The sequence below is a fragment of the Ambystoma mexicanum genome, chromosome 6q, assembly GCF_040938575.1.
Source record: "Ambystoma mexicanum isolate Mex_15411 chromosome 6q, UKY_AmexF1_1, whole genome shotgun sequence".
Lineage (NCBI taxonomy): Eukaryota > Metazoa > Chordata > Amphibia > Caudata > Ambystomatidae > Ambystoma > Ambystoma mexicanum.
The window spans coordinates 1,486,767,560-1,486,788,844 of NC_090937.1; positions in this window are offsets into that span (position 1 = coordinate 1,486,767,560).

Genomic DNA, 21,285 nt, shown 5'->3' on the forward strand with positions numbered 1-21,285 from the left:
GCTCATACGCCAGGATGAATATACCATTCCTAGCAGCAGTGGCCGTGGGTTACCAAAGGAGGAGGAGGAGGATAGTGAGGGCCCGGATTTTCACTCCCAGAACCAACCTTTTTGGGATGCCTGATGACCACGTGTATGGGAGGTACAGGTTTCCCCCACACATAATACTGGACCTGGTCTGTGAGTGGGAGGATGACCTCACATCACCCACCCTGCGCTCCCAAGCACTCAGCCCCATGGAGAAGGTCCTCAATGTACTGCACTTCTTGGCCACAGGATCATTTCAGCGGACAAGTGCCATAGTGGGTGGGGTGTCACAGGCCACGCAGTCACGCTGCCTACACCAGGTCTTGAACATCATCACTGCACGCCCATCAGTCCGTAGGCACATATACCTTCCCAGGACACCTGCAGAAAGGCAGGCTGCCACCCTCGATTTCTACGGTGTGGCACAATTCCCAAAAGTGCTAGGTGCCATTGACTGCACCCATGTGGCACTATGTCCCCCCAGGGCATCTGAGCACATCTATAGGAACCGCAAGCACTGGCATTCCATCAACGTGCAGGTAGTATGTAATGCTAAGGGAATCATCACCTCGGTATATGCCAACTATCCAGGGTCCACCCACGACAGCTTCATTTACCGAATGTCTACCCTAAGCCGGGACTTAGAAGCTGGGCGGCATGGCGATACATGGCTGCTTGGTGAGTATGAATGCCACTGCACATGCATGCATGTCAGATGCAGAGTTATGTCACTACCCCACTAATGATACCCATCACCTCCTCACCAGGGGGACAGTGCCTACCCTCTGAGCACCCACATGATGACGCCAATTCGGAACCCCATCACGCCTCCAGAGGTAAGATACAACACAGCCCATATTGCAACCCGGGGCATAGTGGAGTGCACATTCGGAGTGCTCAAGTCACGCTTTCTCTCCCTTGACCGTTCTGGCGGGCAGCTGTTATATGCGCCCCCAGTAGTGTGCAGGATCATAGTGGCAGCATGTGTCCTGCACAATGTTGCAACATGCCGGGGCCTGGCCGTCGACATGGTGGTGCCCCCACATCCCCAACCACATGCACGCCCGCTGCGCATGGGAGGGGAGAGGGCACGGGGTGAGGCAGCCCGTATGCAGCTGGTGGCTAATTACTTCACATAGAAATCACATCCCAGTGGAGTGCACACAGGCCTGGCACATACCATCTGATAAGCAATGATGGCTTGACCTGACAATTAAGACGAACAAAGGGACTGTCAACTGTCAGAACCATAGCAGCCTGAGATTGTTCATGTGGAAGTGTCACAATGTGTGCATCCCTACCTACACAAACACCACCAATGCAGTGTTATGAAAAGACACTTCCATGCTGCAGAAATGAATACCCACTTGCAAAATACTACATGAAAACAGTGCCCTGTCACCCAGCCCCTCCCCGGCACGGCCACACAACACACCATGGCATGTCATGCAATGTGAGAGGAAAGAAATTAATCCCCACAACATGCCCCAAGTGTCAGCAGCTACAGTGTCCCTAATGGAAACATGTCCACACATGAAATGCTCACAGTGATGCAGGATTTACAACCCACATTACCAAATACTTACCAAGAATACCAATCACCTACACACCCTCCAACCTACCTTAAACATGACGTTACAGACTTAAAAATTAGCTAGCCTCACCACCTGATGATGACTGCCCTCCGAACACTTCCAAGTATACAGTGTTAGCGCCACGCAAGAGTGTAGGTGCACTGCTTACAACATGGACTCCAGTTCCAAGGTGGACCGCATTGTGAAGACATGAGGAATGGACCTACAAATATGGAGGATGAGATGGATGCAGAGGCATATATCAATACACCATGCAGTGTACAATACAATAACAATATGCATTATGAATGTATACACAATATTGACTACAGACTGCCCACACAGCTCATGGGAGTCCAATGTCACCATGTACGTCAATGTCACTTGGGCACACTCTTTGCAAGCCCATGGAAACGGGAAGCAGGAGGGGTGTGTGTGACAAAAACCCAAGCATCTGAATCAAATCCATGACAAGCCTGCATGTGCCCAGCCACAATGCAGCGTATGCCCACGGGAGCCACACAAGGCAACACACTGTCTCAAAAAAAAAGAAATAAATAAAAATAAAAATAAAAATCAAAAATGGCCATTAATGGGCCCGGGGGGGTTGGGGAGGCCAACCAGGAGGTCCGAGGACAGGGTGCACACCAACACTCACCTGTGTGGATATTGCGAAAAAAAAACACTTCCATGGCTCATGGCCTACACGGCTACCCTATTGTGGGAGTATCACTGCTGTCGCTATCCTCACCCTCTGCAGCTGCATCAGGAGGTGGTGGCACTATGGGAGGCAGCCCACGCAAAGCCCTAGTCTGTTCCTCCATGGCTGCAAGCATGCGGGTGTGGTAGGTCTCGTTCTGGAGGATAAGTGTGCAGAGGTCCCCATGCAACAACTCACAGGATGCCCGGACCTCTGCCCTAGTTGCCTCAGCTGAGAGCGTACGGGTGAGACGCTCCAGCTGCTGTTCTGTCCTTCGGTTTGTTGAAGCCTCAAGCTCAACAAGAGTCATCCTGAGGTGAAGGAGTTCCAGCCTTAGGGCTTCCCTGTGGCCCTGGGACTCTATGGAGATGGCTTCCTGTAGAGTCGCCAGTGCCGCCCGCCTGTCCCTGTCGGACGCCAACATGTCCTCCCTGTGTGACTGGCAGATGGAGTCGGTTGCCTGCTGTAGTCGCTCCATCAGCCTTTCGGGGGGGCAATGGAAGTGGCCACCCTATCCATGGCCTGAGCCATCATCTCTGATGATGCTGCCTGTTGGGTTGCCATACCGTAAATGGATTGCTCCCATGCGGTATTGCCAGGTGGCGTATGGCCACCACGTCGGCGGGCACCACACCTGTCTGGGGCAAGGCAAACTGCGCCTTGCTGTGCCGGCACTGCCTGAGGCTGCAGGACTGCATTCCCCCTCTGATCTGCTGTCCCAGGGACAGGATCAGATGTCGTGGAGTGTGACCCTGCATCCGTAACCACCAAAGGCGTACCTGCCAACACTGACATCCCCATTGAGGGTTCTAACCCTGGTGCAGGTGGGTTGGACAGAACAGAATCCCTCCCAGGAACACTCACCTGCAACGTCACGTAGGTCTCATCATCCAAATCGACACCTGAGTACAGCTCGGGGGAGGTGCAGCCAGAGACACCCCTTGAGAGCACGACCTGCAGCAGTTGTGGGTTCTCACCCACCACCACACCACGTCCCTCACTGGTGGTCGGTCGGCCCTCAGACCCCTCCTGGGTCTGCACCATCTCCACAACCCCGGCAGTATCAAGTGCGTCTTCCCCTGCAAAGACATAAAAGAAAACAAATGGAAACAGGCATTAGCACTATGGCACACAATTAGGGCTGAGAGGCTACAGAAACAGTACTTGATTGACACATGTCCCACATGACTAAAACACTCCCATGCATGCACCGTCACTGCGTGTGATGGGGAGGCAGATGGCACACATTGATGACACCAAGATGGAAGATGAACACATTTGCTGCATGCTCCCTAGCAGTGGCATCACACATTGGCCAGTGAATGGCAGGTCAAATACACATGCCATCACACAGATGGCATGTACCCTAGCCATGAAGTGAAGAGGGAGAGGAGGTCACCAATTGTTCATTCAGTCCAGTTTGTTCATATAATTGATTATTTTCATTGTAATGGTTCAAATGTTTAACCTGCAGCTGCCAGTCAAAAATGGTCCTAAAGCACAGGGACATGTCCAAACGAATCATGTCCACGAAACTGAGCCAGTCCACTGTACCATAGCCATGTCAGACATGTGACAATAGGACTGAGAAATCCCAAGTAAAAGTGGTGGTATGCAAACAATCTGCCTGAATAAACAGAGGTAAATAAGCAACAGTGTTGTGGCAAGATGACACTCCAAGGGCAACTGGCGTGGTGTTGGGCTGGATGTCTAATGTTGGCCGAAGGGATGCTGCTATACCCAAATGCTGTTGCCAAGAATGTATAGGAAGAGGCACATGGGTGAGCCGAACCACTCAGGCACACACACCCTCCCCTGGCACCCAAACAGAAGCCCTCCCACACACACCATGCACATGGATGACACACACATGCATGTGCACTCACCGGACAATGCCTCGTAATCTGCCAGTTCTCCCACGCCTTGGATCTGTTCCTCCGTGACGTAGGTCCCAGCAACCTGCTCATGTGGAGTGAGTTCTATGTCGTCTGCTGGAGACCCACCTCCAGTCACTAGAGTTGTGGCATGACTTGAGGCCAGCTTATTCTTTGCCCTGTGCTTCAGGTCATTCCAGCGCTTGTAGCATTCATTAGCTGTGCGCCTCACAATTCCAAGGGCACTTATGATGTCCACAATGATCTGCCAGTGTGCCTGACGTTGTGCAGGTGTGGTCTTGGATCCTGCAACAATCACCATTTCGCGGTCATGTGCGGACACATACTATACAAGTGCATTCAGTTCGGCCTCATTGAAGCTGGGCTTCATTGACGGGCCGGACTGTGTAGCCGTGTCTGGGGCATCAGCCTCTACTGGACGAGCACTCTTCCTCTTCCGCTTGGAAGGTGGTGGGGATCCTGAGTGTCCTACGCCGCTCTGGACACTAGGGGCAGGAGCGTGGGATTGCACACTCAGCATGGGAGTTGGTGCAGGCATTAGCTCAAGTGTGATGTGTCAGGGGGAATGTCAGCATGATGGACTTGGACCGACAATGTCCTGGATGGGTGTGTGAGAGGTGGGGTGGATGGAGCCGCAGCTACCCCTGCAGACTCCCCAGCCTGCCTACGTGGGGCAGCAGATGACCTAGCTGCCCCTGATCCACGTGGCCTGATGACACCAACGTTCACCGGCGCACGTGGCCTAGACCTGCTGACCTGGAAGTCAGCCATGGAGTCACCATGTGCCAGGTCTGGTTCCACAGTGGGCTGGTCCAACAAGGGCTGAGCATGGATGGTGTCAGCCACGGTAACCTCAACCAGGGGGGGGGCATGGGTGTCCCTGACTGCTCCTCCACACATGGGGGGCTAGGGGCACCCTGCAAATCACGGCCACGTCCCCTACTGGATCCACCACAGCCACCACTTGGGGCTCGGCCACCTTTGCCACCCTTACGGCTTGTTCGCCTCCCAGCCATGGCACTGATGTAATTGTGCGTATGGGAGTTGATGTGAACTATTGTCCTGGGCAATTGGGGGTCAAAGGGGTTGGGTACCAGATGGTAATCGTACCCTAGTGCTCTAGCAAGGCTGTATGTCACCCATGGGGAAAGATGACGGGTCACGCAACGCACAGGCACCCCAAAAAAGCGAAGTAAGGTGCACGCAACCTCTCCTAGACCACGTGAGTGGAAAAATAAACCTGCACTACGCTGTGGCACCCAGGAACACAAGAATGAACGTATGCGTGTCACACACAGCCTAGAATGACCTCTGAAGGGGTACGTGACACACAGGGCAAGCACAGATGTTAAATGCGTGCGCGACTCACCGTCTGCCAGGAACAAAAGCGTGAAAAATATGCGCGTGTGCACGTTGGCAACACCCCGCCAAAAGAAGAATTGTACGCTGTCTGAGGAGACAGGACACCAGTAGTAGGGAACGCTGTTTGAGGAAACAGGCCCAGGAAAAAGATGAAAAGAGAAAAAGCTGTCAGAGGTAACAGGGAGTACGAACTGGAAACGCTGTGAAGTAAATCGCGTGTGAACCGACAAGAAGTACAGATTTCACCCACTCGCTCTCCACGAAAAGCATGTACAAGGAAATGGCGTTCTACACGTACCTTTTATACACACGTCACAGACGCGCATACGCGATGAGGCCATTTCCACAAATTACGCGCTTTGACACTCGGACGTGTATCTCTTCATTTTTACACGCGCCATTCTCTACAGCCATGCGCGTGACGTCACAGCTGCGCATGGTGGCCTTTGGGCCAATGGAATCGCATATGCGAGCACACGTGGTAAAACTGCACGTCCGAGTGTCATCGCATGTAATCGGAGGGAAGTGAGCGTACACGCGATTGGCCTGGGTACGTGTATTTCTGGGGTGCGCAGGAAGTTCCACACGCGATTGGTGGAAATCCATGTGTGCTCTGTCATCACGTGTAATGAGGGAAACACCCGCGCGCCTCACGTCACAGACGCCCTCACGCGCTAAGGGCCTTTGGTCCAATGAAATCGCATATGCGTGCTGACGTGCATACGCGCTATGGGCCTTTCCTCTTACTGCCCCCCAGAGCCCCGAGCAGCCTCCCACGAGCCATCTGCTTTGCCTGCCTGCCTGCCTGCTGCCACCGTGCCCTGCCATTTGGTGCCTGCACATCAGCCATCTGCAGGGGTCCATTTGCTGTGTCCACCCCTGCTGGAACAGAAGACTCCCGACTGGGATACCAACGCTCCACAGCCCAGCCCCAGGACCCAGTTGCCCACCCACTCCTGCCTCTGGAGTTGCCATGTCGGGCACTGCAACATCTGGCACCACTGGAAACCCCCGGCCAGAGAGGCAGAGGGGCACCAGCTTCACTGCCACCGAAGTTGGTGTCCTGGTGGAGCAAGTCCTGGGGCAGTATGATGCCCTCTTCGGAAGTAAGCGCGCCAACAAGGAAGGACGGACTCAGATCTGGACGGACATCGTGACTGCCATCAACGCAGAGTGGGTGGCAGTCCTCGACTACCAACATGTCAAGAAGCGCTGGGATGACTGCAGGTCCAGGACCCTCTTGAAGGCCCGGCGCCTCGTGGAGGGGGGCCGGGGCCGCATGAGTACCATCCAGATGAGGGTCCTGGAACGCGTAGGCCCAGCGCTCCACGCCCAGATCCTTGAGAGGCAGACCCGTCTGGAGTTGAGCGGTAAGTGGGCAAGCATTGCTGTGTTAGACAGGGCATGTCGCAGTGTGCTGGTTGTCTGATACTTGCCTGTATGTGTGACATAGGCCATGTATGCATGTGTGTGTGCAGGGACGTCATGCATGTGAGACCAGTAATGTGTGAACCACACGGTTGGTGCATGTGTTCAAATGCAACATGGGTTGCCCTATGCGGAATGGCCACATGAAAGCATGCGAGTCTCTGTTCCTGGACATGGGTGAGGGATGGGTGCTGATGCCATGTACATGTATGCTGTCCATGTCTGTGTGTCTGACCTGCGTGTCTGTGACTTGTGAATGCCAGGGATGCATGACACATGTCTGTCGCAATGTTCAGGTTCACTGATGCAGCCTAGTCATCCTTGTATCCACTGTGTCTGTGGTGTACGAGGCCAGATGGATGAAACTAGGGTGAAGTGTGTGCATGTGATAGGCATGGCCCATGATGCATGTGAGTTCCAAAACAACAGTGTATGTTTCAAGAATCACTTGGACATGTATGCTAATGTCCATAGCATGCGCCATACCTGTTACCGCATGTGTTTTACCTGCACTGAGCCATGTGTTGTGGAGGGACATGATGGAAGTGATCTTTGACAGTGCCACTCATCTGCTATTGCTTCCTGTATAGGGGACCATTGTACAGTACCCTGATGCTTGTGTTCTATGTCTCCCTCTACACAGCGCCACGTGAAGAAGAGGGCGGAGACGGCTCTGTGGAGCAAAGCGGCGGGGATGCCCCCACGGCTGCAGCGGAAGGGGTGGGTGAGCCCCCACAGGGGCTTGCAACGGCGGAAGACGGGGTGGAGCCATCCAGGTTGGTGGTTTACACAGAGGAGGAGGAGGCCGCTACTGAGGCGCACATGGGGCCTGGTGGGGGCATCCCTGCTGGTGCAAGTGTTCCAGTCCAGGGGCAGGGGCAGGAGGCAGCACAGGTCGCCGTGGAGGGGCCTGTGCATGTCACTGTCCCTGACACTGTGACTGCACCACCATGCACCAGCAGGGATGCCCCATCCCAGGCCCGTCCGCAGGTAGGGGGGATGTCCATGTCATCTGACTCCCCTCCACCTGCGGACGAGGGGACCCCTGGCCGTATGGAGAAGGTCCTGATTGGTGTCGCGTTGCGCACAGGTGCAATTCGTGATGAGGTGCGTGCTTCCCGGGAGGAGCATGCACGTCATCACGGAGAGCACCGTGCCGACGTGGCTCAGTTGGGATCGGCCATGGTCGGGGGTTTCCTACATGTGACGGCCAATCTGGCGACCCTCTCCTCCTCTGTGGAGACTATGCAGCAGTCGTTCTCCATGCCGTCTTCCGGCCCAGATGCCACCAGGGCCCCCTGTGGACCTGCCCCGACCAATGCAGCCGGCTCGGTGGGGATCCCATCCCTGCCACAGTCGGGAGTCGGAGGTCCAGCAGGGGTGGACACACCAGCAACTGGACCTCAGCAGATGGAGGATGTGACAGCATCATCGGGCAGGGCACGTGCACGACGGCGTCGGTGGATTCCATCAGTCTGGATGCCGTCGTGCTGGTACAGGCAGTTGCGTCGGAGGCAGCGGCAGGCTCGACGTGGGAGGCATCATGGCTCGGGGCCATCAACATCAGGGGTGCAGGCATCGGCCGGAGGGCAGGAGAACCCTGGAATGGGAGTGGCTTCTGTGTGGGAGCGGTTGGGCCAGCAGAAAGGTGCGGAGCGGCAGCAGGCAGAGGAGGAAGGGCTTACAATGGTCAGGGCGGAGAACTCCATGCCGAGGGCGCTGAGGCGGGCTGAGTGCCTCGAGGGTCTTCGCAGGGAGTTGGAGCTGGACACTGCTTTATCCCTGCAAGACCTCGGGGCCAGGGAACATGCCCGCCTCCAAGCCATTGAACAGGTGTTCGATGATGCCCTGGCCCATGACAACATCCAGTGAGCCGTTGGACTAGCCCGCTGCCCATGTAAATAGTTATGTAGTTAGTGTTAGGTTTCCTTTGTTTTTGCATTTTCTTTGGACCTTTTGGACAATGGGCCACATTTTTGTATATAGTTATTTTTTATTAAGTAGTGTTGTTAGATAGGTTTCATTTCTTTTGTTGGGATCATGGACCCTGGCTTGTTCACCTGTACATAGTTCACTGTTGGATTTTCTTTTCTTTTTACAATTTACCCATGGAGCAATGGCTTTCAATTATAATTTCCCATTGGATTTTCTTTTGTGGACTGTGACTTTGGACAACATTCCTTTGGATTCAGATTTTTGGTTTTGCATTTTTTCACGGACATGCTTCTTTTTGCTTTTTTTACATTCCCATTTCTGTTAGTTTATTTTTGATTCAATTCATGTTTCCTTTAATACATATTTTTTGATTAAACTTCAATGTGTGGTATCATCTCATTGGTTTCATGCATATCATGATATGGGTTTTGAGATTCACTGACACCCATTGGGTGTATGTGAGGGACATGTGTTCGTTTCCAAACTTGCAATTGTTGTTCTATCATGTTATTGCCATTTCTGAGTGGGTGGATGCAATACTCGGGTGGGTGTTTTGCATTTGGAGGCTGACCATAGGGACAAGGGATCTAGATTGTGATGACATGTTGGCTGGGGAACATGAGTTGGACATGAGTGTGGGCCTGCTGGCAGGTGCCCCACAGTGCTGGGGGGTGGGGGTGCAGGGGAACATGAGTTGGACATGAGTGGAGGCCTGCTGGCAGGTGCCCCACAGTGCTGGGGGGTGGGGGTGCAGGGGAACATGAGTTGGACATGAGTGGGGGCCTGCTGGCAGGTGCCCCACAGTGCTGGGGGGTGGGGGTGCAGAGGAACATGAGTTGGACATGAGTGGGGGCCTGGTGGAGACTGCCCCTGCACTGCTGGGGGGTGTGGGTAATAGAGGACATGAGTGGGGGCCTCATGGAGGCTGTCCCTGGTGGCTGGGGGGTGGGGGTGCTGGTAGACAGGAATGGGAGCCTGGTGGAGGCTGCCCCTGGTGGCTGGGGGGTGGGGGTGGTGGGAGACATGGTTGGGGGCCTGGTGGAGGCTGCTCCTGGTGGCTGGGGGTGGTGGTAGACATGAGTGGGGGCCTGGTGGAGGCTGCCCCTGCACTGCTGGGGGGTGGGGGTAATAGGGGACATGAGTGGGGGCCTGGTGGAGGCTGCCCCTGCACTGCTGGGGGGTGGGGGTGCAGGGAGACAGGAGTGGGGGCCTGGTGGAGGGTGCCCCTGACTGCTGGGGGGTGGGGGTGGTGGTAGACATGGGTGGGGACCTGGTGGAGGCTGCCCCTGCACTGCTGGGGGGTGGGGGTGGTGGTAGACATGAGTGGGGGCCTGGTGGAGGCTGCCCCTGCACTGCTGGGGGGTGGGGGTGATGGGAGACATGAGTGGGGGCCTGGTGGAGGCTGCCCCTGCACTGCTGGGGGGTGGGGGTGGTGGTAGACATGGGTGGGGCCCTGGTGGAGGCTGCCCCTGCACTGCTGGGGGTGGGGGTGGTGGGAGACATGAGTGGGGGCCTGGTGGAGGCTGCCTCTGGTGGCTGGGGGGTGGGGGTGGTGGGAGACATGGGTGGGGGCCTGGTGGAGGCTGCCCCTGCACTGCTGGGGGATGGGGGTGGTGGTAGACATGAGTGGGAGCCTGGTGGAGGGTGCCACTGACTGCTGGGGGTAGGGGGTGCAGGGAGACATGAGTGGGGGCCTGGTGGAGGCTGCCCCTGGTGGCTGGGGGGTGGGGGTGGTGGTAGACATGAGTGGGGGCCTGGTGGAGGGTGCCCCTGCACTGCTGGGGGGTGGGGGTGGTGGTAGACATGAGTGGGGGCCTGGTGGAGGCTGCCCCTGCACTGCTGGGGGGTGGGGGTGATGGGAGACATGAGTGGGGGCCTGGTGGAGGCTGCCCCTGCACTGCTGGGGGGTGGGGGTGGTGGTAGACATGGGTGGGGCCCTGGTGGAGGCTGCCCCTGCACTGCTGGGGGGTGGGGGTGGTGGTAGATATGAGTGGGAGCCTGGTGGAGGGTGCCCCTGACTGCTGGGGGTAGGGGGTGCAGGGAGACATGAGTGGGGGCCTGGTGGAGGCTGCCCCTGGTGGCTGGGGGGTGGGGGTGGTGGTAGACATGAGTGGGGGCCTGGTGAGGGCTGCCCCTGCACTGCTGGGGGGTGGGGATAATAGGGGACATGAGTGGGGGCCTGGTGGAGGCTGCCCCTGGTGGCTGGGGGGTGGGGGTGGTGGTAGACATGAGTGGGGGCCTGGTGGAGGCTGCCCCTGACTGCTGGGGGGCAGGAGGTGCAGGGAGACATGAGTGGGGGCCTGGTGGAGGCTGCCCCTGCACTGCTGGGGGGTGGGGGTGGTGGTAGACATGAGTGGAAGCCTGGTGGAGGCTGCCCCTGGTGGCTGGGTGGTGGGGGTGGTGGGAGACATGGGTGGGGGCCTGGTGGAGGCTGCCCCTGGTGGCTGGGTGGTGGGGGTGGTGGGAGACATGGGTGGGGGCCTGGTGGAGGCTGCCCCTGCACTGCTGGGGGGTGGGGGTGGTGGGAGACAGGTGTGGGAGCCTGGTGGAGGGTGCCCCTGACTGCTGGGGGGTAGGGGGTGCAGGGAGACATGAGTGGGGGCCTGGTGGAGGCTGCCCCTGGTGGCTGGGGGGTGGGGGTGGTGGTAGACATGAGTGGGGGCCTGGTGGAGGCTGCCCCTGCACTGCTGGGGGGTGGGGGTAATAGGGGACATGAGTGGGGACCTGGTGGAGGCTGCCCCTGGTGGCTGGGGGGTGGGGGTGGTGGTAGACATGAGTGGGGGCCTGGTGGAGGCTGCCCCTGACTGCTGGGGGGTAGTGGTGCAGGGAGACATGAGTGGGGGCCTGGTGGAGTCTGCCTCTGCACTGCTGGGGGGTGGGGGTGCAGGGAGACAGGAGTGGGGGCCTGGTGGAGGGTGCCCCTGACTGCTGGGGGGTAGGGGGTGCAGGGAGACATGAGTGGGGGCCTGGTGGAGGCTGCCCCTGCACTGCTGGGGGGTAGGGAGTGCAGGGAGACAGGAGTGGGGGCCTGGTGGAGGCTGCCCCTGCACTGCTGAGGGGTGTGGGTAATAGGGGAAATGAGTGGGGGCCTGGTGGAGGCTGCCCCTGACTGCTGGGGGTAGGGGGTGCAGGGAGACATGAGTGGGGGCCTGGTGGAGGCTGCCCCTGCACTGCTGGGGGGTGGGGGTGCAGGGAGACAGGAGTGGGAGCCTGGTGGAGGGTGCCCCTGACTGCTGGGGGGTAGGGGGCGCAGGGAGACATGAGTGGGGGCCTGGTGGAGGCTGCCCCAGCACCCCTGGGGGGTGGGGGTAATAGGGGACATGTGTGGGGGCCTGGTGGAGGCTGCCCCTGAAATACACGTACCCTGCTGAAATCGCGTGTGGTACTTCCCGCGCACCCCTGAAATACACGTACCCTGCTGAAATCACGTGTGGAGCTTCCCGCTCACCCCTGGAATACACGTACCCTGCTCGCACGGGGCCAATCGTGTGTGGAACTTCCCGCACACCCCTGAAATATACGTACCCTGCTCGCACGGGGCCAATCGCGTGTGGAAATTCCCGCGCACCCCTGAAATACACGTACCCTGCTGGAATCGCGTGTGATACGTCCCGCGCACCCGTGAAATACACGTACCCTGCTGAAATCTCATGTGGAACTTACCGCGCACCCCTGAAATACACGTACCCTGCTGAAATCGCGTGTGGAACTTCCCGCGCACCCCTGAAATACACATACCCTGCTCGCACGGGGCCAATCGCGTGTGGAACTTCCTGCGCACCCCTGAAATACACATACCCTGATGGAATCGCGTGTGGAACTTCCCGTGCACCCGTGAAATACACGTACCCTGCTGAAATCTCGTGTGGAACTTCCCGCGCACCCCTGAAATACACGTACCCTGCTGAAATTGCGTGTGGAACTTCCCGCGCACCCCTGAAATACACGTACCTGCTCACACAGGGCCAATCGCATGTGGAACTTCCTGCGCACCCCTGCAATACACGTACCCTGCTGAAATCGCGTGTGGAACTTCCCGCGCACCCCTGGAATACACGTACCCTGCTCGCACGGGGCCAATCGCGTGTGGAAATTCCCGCGCACCCCTGGAATACACATACCCTGCTCGCACGGGGCCAATCGCGTGTGGAACTTCCCACGCACCCCTGAAATACACGTACCCTGATGGAATCGCGTGTGGAACTTCCCGCGCACCCGTGAAATACACGTACCCTGCTGAAATCTTGTGTGGAACTTCCCGCGCACCCCTGAAATACACGTACCCTGCTGAAATTGCATTGGAACTTCCCGCGCACCCCTGAAATACACGTACCCTGCTGAAATCGCGTGTGGAACTTCCTGCGCACCCCTGGAATACACGTACCCTGCTCGCACGGGGCCAATCACGTGTGGAACTTCCCGCGCACCCCTGAAATACACATACCCTGATGGAATCGCGTGTGGAACTTCCCGCGCACCCGTGAAATACACGTACCCTGCTGAAATCTCGTGTGGAACTTCCCGCGCACCCCTGAAATACACGTACCCTGCTGATATCGCGTGTGGAACTTCCCGCGCACCCCTGAAATACATGTACCCTGCTCGCACGGGGCCAATCGCGTGTGGAACTTCCTGCGCACCCCTGCAATACACGTACCCTGCTGAAATTGCGTGTGGAACTTCCCGCGCACCCCTGGAATACACGTACCCTGCTCGCACAGGGCCAATCGCGTGTGGAACTTCCCGCGCACCCCTGAAATACACGTACCCTGCTCGCACAGGGCCAATCGCGTGTGGAAATTCCCGCGCACCCCTGAAATACACGTACCCTGCTGGAATCGCGTGTGATACGTCCCGCGCACCCCTGAAATACACGTACCCTGCTGGAATCGCGTGTGATACTTCCCGCGCACCCCTGAAATACACGTACCCTGCTGATTTAGCGTGTGATACTTCCCGCGCACCCCTACACAGGACAATCGCGTGTGGAACTTCCTGCGCACCCCTGCAATACACGTACCCTGCTGAAATTGCGTGTGGAACTTCCCGCGCACCCCTGGAATACACGTACCCTGCTCGCACGGGGCCAATCGCGTGTGGAACTTCCCGCGCACCCCTGAAATACACGTACCCTGCTCGCACAGGGCCAATCGCGTGTGGAAATTCCCGCGCACCCCTGAAATACACGTACCCTGCTGGAATCGCGTGTGATACGTCCCGCGCACCCCTGAAATACACGTACACTGCTGGAATCACGTGTGATACTTCCCGCGCACCCCTGAAATACACGTTCCCCGCTTGGCGTTTGCTCTTTGACAGCCCTGGGAACTGGTCCAGGGTTAGCGCAGCCCTTTGCGATTATTTGGGGATTTTGAAGGCTTTTCCTTGCGCGAGGGCGTTCTTGGGGGCGTAACTGGCGCTGCTGCAGTGTCGCTGCGCCACGCTGCGCCACGGCTGGTTTTGGATGCGAAAATCCATGAATACGCTGTGCGCGGAAACCGATTTTAGCGCACGCGGCTGGCGCAGACATTCGCACGGGCACGCTGTGCGCCAGTCGCGTGCGCCACTTTTGTGCGAATTTCTATGAATTACCCTGTTAATCTCACTGTGCCTTACCTATGAAAATTATAGGCCCCTCTAGCATTGATACAATTTACAGTGTACACTATTCCAAAACAGATTTGTAGGTCTATAGATTTTGTTCCATATGCAATAAATGTGACCCTTTATATTAACTGTACAAAGTAGCAGATATTGGGCCTCATTGCGAGTCTGGCGGTAACCCTGCCGGTGCTACTGGCGGGTTGCTGCCGGGCTCAAAATATTTTACCAGTGCCACAAGTCCGGTGGGCCAGGAAGTCAAGCACTGGGATAATGTTAGTCCCCATTCCTATAGAGTCCCATAGTACTCTATGGGAGTGGGGACTTGGAAGTGCTGGCATGGTTGCTAACGGTGCTGACGCTTCTGTGAAGAGTCTGCTTACTGTGGCTGCTGCGCCTGGTAGGGCCAGACCTGTGTGACGCAGTGGCCCCGACAGGCAAAGTTATAGTTTGCCGGTCCGGAAACAAAGGTGCCAGTGAGCTTACCGATACCCTTGTTTCCTGACCGGCAAACTTGTAATGAGGCCCGTTGTTTCCATCTGTGGATGTCTCCCTGAGGACATCATTTGCCTTTCCAATTGCCGTTGCGCACTGACTCTGTCTCCTGACAATCTCAATTCTCCCCAACGAGGCCCAGAAGACATTGTGGGGGTTCATGAGAGTGGTGCTATACAGATATGGTGGTAAGGGGGAGCAGATGGCAGGTGACTGGCGTAGTGAAAGCTGAAGGGGGAGAGTATGGAATAGAAAGGGGGGAGCAGATGGGAATGAAAGATCTGTAGATTCATATTGCCACACTGTCTTGTTGGTTCTCTTTAACTCTGGATTTGTACTGTTTTTAATAGCTCAATTAATTCATACATGTTGAATAAAAGGCTCCTAACCTTTATCCATATGGCATGGTTAATTATTGTAGTGTACAATTTTCATTTTTCATGATGTGTCAATACATTTCCTTATTGGAAAGGGGAGAGTGGAAGGGGGAAGGTGAAAGTGGGTGAAAAGTGAGAGGAATGGGGTGACTGATGTAAGATGAAAAGATTAGCAAATGGAAGGTGAAAGTAGTGCGGGTTTATGGAAGGAGGCAAAGGAGTGGATGGAAGAAGAAGAGTAGAGCAGAAGAGTTTTGAAGGAGTATGAGAGAGCATGAGATTTTGGAAGGGGAGAGCAGATTTCCCACATGAACAAATTGAGTAAACCTGGGAAAATCCTTTTATGTCACCAAAGCCTGGTTAGGTGACCAGCCTGTTTCCACCGATTCCTTTACACACACACAATCCAATAGTAGAAAAAAGACAACTTAGAAAATATGGAACATGTGTCTTGAAAGTTAATCATTGTCACAGTTGTGACAGCTGTATACTCCTCCCACACTATGCTCCACCCCCCTGCCCCCCAATCTCTTTACTCAGGGACCTTGGCCTTAAACCTGACACTGAGAAAGAGCTGGTCAATTTTTGTACCTGTGAGAGTAGAGGTTTTAGGTTTAATTGCTAACAGGCTGAAGCAACACACATACAGTGGCAAAGGACAGACCCCTGCTCTACACATATTAATATACCTGCGCCAATGAAGGTAAAGAATTAACTGCCCTGTTCAGCTTTAGGTGGTTAATACCTCTCTGATGAAATGCCTGGAGTATAGGGATTAGTAGTGAATCAACCACCTGCTCTCCCCTCATACTTCTACAATTCAACAGTGATCCCAATTATAAAGGTAAAACATGCACAGTCAAGAGATATTCCCCCTTTAGCTTGTGTAGTAACATGGGCAAGAGAAGGCTATACTCTTAAGAGGTGTATGAATGTGATTCAGTAGTGCCCCAAATAGCAATGTTTCACAGGTGAAAATAAAGATGATGTCCATTCATGGTTCTATAAAATATATATACTTTAATTAAACATATCATCTGCAAGAAAAGTACATAGAAAAACTGTACAAAATGCCACCCCTGTGGAAAGAACAGAGAATATGCAGAAACAAGACAATGCAGTGCTCCGGGTGAGAATACTGGGGTGGAAAAAAGGCAATTTCAATGACCACATAAATCTTTCTAAAAAGATATGTCTTGGGAAAAGGTACACAACTGACCTAATCTAGGGTCTGAAATGGACCAGAGGGGCAGCTATGGGCCAATGGTACCTTTTTGGTAGTTAGTCTTTGACAAACCAGGCTGTTCGGTGCTGTTCATGCGGTCTGAGGGTATTTGATTGAGGCAGTTGTGGTGTCTTAGTTGAGGAGCAGTGTTGAGCAGAGGTAGAGCGGAGCTTGTTGCGATTTGAAGGCAATGCTTTTGGAGGAGCAGATTGTGAGGGCCACTGGAGTTGGTTCGACAGTCAGTTTGAGGAGGCTGGATGCACTGGTCAGTGGGATTGGAGTGATGAAGGCCTCAAAGAGCTGAGGATCGCAATGGCTACCAGGGCTGGTACGATGGTTAAGTAGATGGTGAAGATGCTGGTGACTGGATAAATAGGTTCTTTTCGAGTGATTTGATCCAGCGACTGATGATCAGAGCTCAAGGATCCACCAGGGTTGGTTTGTTGATGGCAATGACGATCAGCAGTGAAGATGCTGTTGGTGCGAGTGGCAGTTCGAAGGCAGCAAATGCAACAAAGAGCTTGTATTTGAGCTGAGGCAGCAATGCACTCAGCTAGCACAGGGCAGTGGCAAATAGGTCAGAATGTGCAGTTTGAGTTCCAAGAGCTTGGTGAGCGACAAAGACAGAATCAGATGGTACTGCTGGTTTAAGATGTTGCAAACCTGGTTCAACAACAGTTTGGATAGTTTGATGAGATTGAACACAGGGCTTTTGGCTGGCTTGGCTCTCCAGGTGCTGTCCGTCTTGGACAATCAACTCTACCCACTGAGGTCCAATGAAATTCTTCTTTGGAGGTTGTTCCAAAGTTAATATTACAAGTGGTAGGAGACAACTACTTTTAAAGGCAAAAGCCACCAGGAGATGGGCCCAGAGCCAGCCTGATTTGGAACTTGGAACCAGTACACATTACCTTCTGCCATCACACTCAAATTTCTTTGGGCTACAGGAAGTGGGGAGGGTAGGAAGGTAAGATAGAGGTAGAGAGAAACAAAATGGCGGACCCTTCCTCCAGTTGTCAAGAGCTCCCTCTCTCTACATTAACCCCACCCCTCATTTCCAAATAGAATCAACCTGCCTTTAGATATACAGCAGCCTGGTGTGAGGCTACTCCTGTGAGAATGGGTGTGCTACTTTGATTCCTGTTCCCAGGCCTGCTTGATGTGGAGTGTCTTTATTCTGGGGATGGTGTTACCTGCAATAGCAATAAAAAGAGCCAATCTTTAAGGTTACAGTCTTACTAGATGTACTAGGGACAGTCTTATCTGGTGAGAATGTGCATAGTCCCTTTACAGATGGGCTGGGCTAACATGGATGACATATGTGTGATATTAAGCTGTTGAGGACGTAATAATTTTGAGAGCTGCCATCCACCATCTCACAACTTAAGTATGGCTTTTATTCAAAGATGTATCTGCCTCAAGAATAGTAACCCATAATTATAGGATTTTGGTACAGGGGTGCATGTCTTAAATGCCACTCCTGTGCTGTAGGGACCTAGCTTTCCATTCAGCTGTCCGACCTGCTCTGTGCCACTGAAGAGTAGGTGCTGCAGATCAGGCTACTTATGCACAAGGGCAGAGCTGTGCACTTTGCTATGTAAGGATCAAATCCAACACCACAAAAGAAGAAAGACTAGCAATAAAAGCTCTCATTTGTGTTTGTAATATCACAATTATTCCAGCTTATAAGGGTTTAGGTTGGATGTAGGATGGTAGAGATGCAACTCAACAACAATTGCATGGTGGTACCAAAAAAAAAGAATGCTCAACCAAGGTTCTAGAAAAGGGACACTTTAATAAAAACTAACAATGCACACAACTAATTAAAAGCACTAAAGACCCACCCCTGTAAAGCACGCACATCAAATGCAGATTTTGGTACAAAGGGAAATTTTGTATGAAGCCAAAGACACAGGCATTTGACATAAAAACCAACACAGACTCCAGCAATAAATCAGTATTAATACTACTCGACCTGTCTGCAGCCTTTGACACAGTCCAGCATGAAACACTCCTTTGGCTACACTCCTTTGTGGCTGAAAGAATGGAAACACCTTGGATAGCATCCTTTAAGACAGCGCCTTGTGTAACAACAACATGCAGAGCCCCACAAGGCTCATCGCTCTCACCACTGCTTTTCAACATTTACATGACGCCCCGGATTATTCTCATCAAATAACATGGCCTCACCTGCTACAACTACGCAGATGTGTCACACTTCACTTAGTTAACTGGTCTGCCTGCCTATTCTCTCACACTGCACAAGCTGTTCCGGGTTGTTCCTCTAATATGTCAGAACGCGGAACAAGCTGCAACACTCTAGTGTTTCTACCGGATCCCAATTGACTGTTAGCCATGCCCCTAGGCTTTCGCACAGCATATCCAGACACCTCACCGGCTGAAATGCGCGTTGCTTCTCTATTCCTGAGTACCGTAACCCTCTGTAAATTCGCTCTTTGTCTCCTGATATGAGATGTCAGATGGAGGAAACATGGAACCCGTATTGCCATAAGCCAAACACATTACTGAAAGAGCAACAGGGCACACATTTTACAATTCTCTTTATATGAGATATCAGTTCAGGGAAAACTACCATAAACCACAAGACATTGTAAAAGAAACAAAGAGGAAAATGTTGTACAATTCTCCTGATATGAGATGTCAGTTGGGGGAACCCTGGAACAAACATTGCCAAGAGTCAAGAGGTGTTGAAAGAAAGGTTGACAGACAGAGCTTGAACAAACCTGCATATGTGTGATGACAGTATGGGGGCAATTGGTACAAGTAATAACTGAAGTCAACAAAGTTTTAGTATTTGAAGAAGTACAATTGAATGATACCTAAGAGGAATGTGAATGTTGCAGAATACCTGACGACAGCACCCAGTTGTGTATCTAGTTTGGAAAGAGATACCTGGAAGGAGAGTACACCAAGGGATCTGCATGAGCCAAAAGGGAGACGTTCCTGGCAGGAGTGTATACCAGGAAACCTATTTTTAACAGGTTTGTTAACGAGAAACTTTGTCATATTCAATTGTTGTTTCAATTGAACATTTTGCCAACCAGAGAACTGGAAAAGATTTGCATTTTGCCATACTTTAACCCATATTGGAGAAAAACCATTCATTTAACCATCCTGAAAAGTAGGAAAGGCTTTCCTTTGCTGTATTCCAACCAGTGTGGCAGGGGGTCATTCTGGTTTGCCATCCTGAAAGACTAGGATAGACTTCTTCTTTGTCATATTCAAACCAGGGTTGTCGAAGAGACATTTGTTTTGCAATACTGAGGAATGTATCTGGTGAAAGAGACATTTTCCTTGCCTATACGAGACTATTGTTGAAACAGAACATTTTGAACAATTTTCCTGAAATAATCCAGGGGAAGGGAGCCGACCCCCAGACACAAGGATTGTTTTGTTGAAGCTATATTTTTAGGTTTTTGCAAATTTTTGTTGAATTGAAATTCTAAACATTTACCTTAAACCTTATGATTGTGTATGTTTGTGTGAGGGACAGATTTAGTTTGGACACAAGGTCTGCCTGCTTTAATTTTAGTTTTATAAGAAGGGACATTCACTTTAAGATGGGGAAAGTCAGGCCTTTATCCAAACCCCTTTCTGTTAATAAAATGGCTGGTGAGAATATAACCACTTTGTGTCTGCCTCTCATTTCTGACCCCTCACACCTTCCTCACCTTCCCAAACACAACACCTGCTGCCCTCTCTCTCATGTCAAGAATAGACTACACCAACAGCATCTATCTCAGAATGCCAGAATACCTTATGAGAAAACTACAATGAATACAGAACACAGCAGCAAGACTACTCCCCAGACTCACTGAGAAAGAACACATCACACCAGCATTGAGAACACTACATTGGCTACCAGTCAAAAAATGGATCTTCTTCAAAACACTTTGAAACAGTATGCAAAGCACAAATTTGGGGAATGAGCATTTTCCTGCATAGTCATGAGACTTTGAAACTCACTCCCAAAGGAAATACGAACAATAGAAGATCATTTAAAATTCAGGAAATTGTTAAAAACATGTCTCTTTAACTCACCAAGCTAAAGAGAGAACACAAGTGAAGGAAAACCACAAATGCAACACAATTAGTAACTCCAAAACTGGATAACCAGAGAAATAAAATACCCAACCCCAAAAACCACAGAATAAGATTAACCCAATAGATCAACCCAACCCACAGAAAAAGACTCAGATGACTGCCGACTAACCCTACTAAAAACTCTCTAATATTCTGCATACCAACCCTCCACACTGAAGTAACCAAACACATGCCTCTGCCACAAAAGAAATCAAACACGCTGCAAACTACAAGCACTCTACTGACTCTCAGTAACACCCAAGATACACATAAACCACCTATTCACAATCAGGCACCAAACACCACAGAATGTAGATCAACTAAAATCAAACCACCACACAGTGACTGTTTTTGCTGAACTGAAGATACAAACAGCACATCAAAGATCTCCTGCGCTTTTCCCTCCAAATGCCACTAACTATCCCACCCCAAGCCCCTTACTTTTCAGATCCACCTGGCTGCCTAGAGACCATAAAAGTGGCAGCGGTGCGTGGTAGAAATCACAATAACATAACATAATGTTTAAGCAGCAGACCTCAACAGAGAGTATCAGTGCATGGTT